The sequence below is a fragment of the Mus caroli genome, chromosome 7, assembly GCF_900094665.2.
Source record: "Mus caroli chromosome 7, CAROLI_EIJ_v1.1, whole genome shotgun sequence".
NCBI lineage: Eukaryota > Metazoa > Chordata > Mammalia > Rodentia > Muridae > Mus > Mus caroli.
In genome coordinates, this window is record NC_034576.1 from 17,374,430 (window position 1) to 17,375,992 (window position 1,563).

The following is a 1,563-nucleotide window of genomic DNA, read 5'->3' on the forward strand; positions in this document are numbered from 1 at the left end:
AATAAATCCTGAGAAAATTTTTTATAGTATGAAGTGCCTACATCAAAACCTGGGAATATCACATTTTAATAATGATTTACACAAAGGTCTTGGAAAGACATAAACAAGCAACACCAATAATAAATATTATATTATAATAGAAAAAATAATAAAAGTCAGGGATGAAATGGAATTGAAAGGGGGGGGGTGAGGAGCTGGTTCTTTGAAAAGTGCATCAAGACCAGCAAGACTTTAGCCAAGTTAACCAAAAGGTAGAGAAATAGAACCAAATAAGAAAAATTATAAATGATGAAGGAAATCAGACATTCAAAATATATCTCCTTATATTTGACTGTTACGTGTTTCTAACACCTGGCTCTGGGGTAACATAATCTCTCACTGATGGAATTCTCCATGGATCCTGATCCCTCTGTGAGATGTCTTTGTTTCCAGCCTGACATAGAAACTCATGGAAGAACCTTTGCCCACCTGATGGATTTCTCTCCATCATTGAGTCTCTAGTAACTTGATGTTACTCCTGAGAGCAATGGGAAAAGAAGACAGCAGGATGTTTGCACTGACATGGACTACAGCTATTGTGTGTTTTCCTTTGTTAACATCAGACAATAGAATTGCAACAACCTACCTCATGTGAGTTGTGCCTGTTTATATAATGAAAATAAAATAAGTAATAATACTAACATTGCTTAGGGAAATAATTAACATGTTCTCAAATGTGCCAAGGCACACAGAGCCTTTGCTTTCAATAACACTGCTGTTGTTTTCCAACAGAACAAATATTTTTTTTTCTGAAGAGACTGCCTGACTTTTATTTATACCTAATCATGGAGAGACAAAAGCAATGTTATAGAATAGTTTGTGGTGTGAACATTGCCATTGTACTTACTGTAGAAAATGACCTACACCCCACACTTCAAGAGTAGCTTTGAAGTATCTACTCATGGTGAAGATGGAAAAATGGCTCAGTAGCTAACAGCACTGGCTGTTAAACCTGGGTTCAAACGCTATCGCCCACATGGAGAACCACAATTGTCTGTAACTGGAGTCCCATGTGACTCGATGCCTTCTCTGACACCCAGAGTCACTACACATGTGCGTGGTGCACAGACATGCAGGCAAAACATGCATACATATAAACTAAATTAGTATAATTTTAAAGACCCTAATGAGTAAGCTATGGACTGTCAGATAATTGTTCAAAGATATATTACTCACTATGAGACAAAATTGTAGGAAAACCCTGTGAATGAAGCATTTGAGTCACCTAGCTAAAAGCTATGGTTTTCCTCTAGATGTGGGAGCAGAGTAATGAAATGGGGCAGTAAGTGTGGAGGGCATTGGGAGTAGTGCTGGGAACTGAAGCAAAGTTGGTAAGCTCTGAAGAAATTAAGAAATATAGGAATTTCTTCAATAGGTCTATATAATGCTGATACTTATCTCCAAGGGTCATAAAAATCAACCTAGCTTTTTTTTTTTAATTTATTCACTTATATCCTGATCACTGCCCCTCCTCCTTCCGGTCCCTTCTTACAAAGCCTCTGCCCCCATCTTTCCTCCCCATCT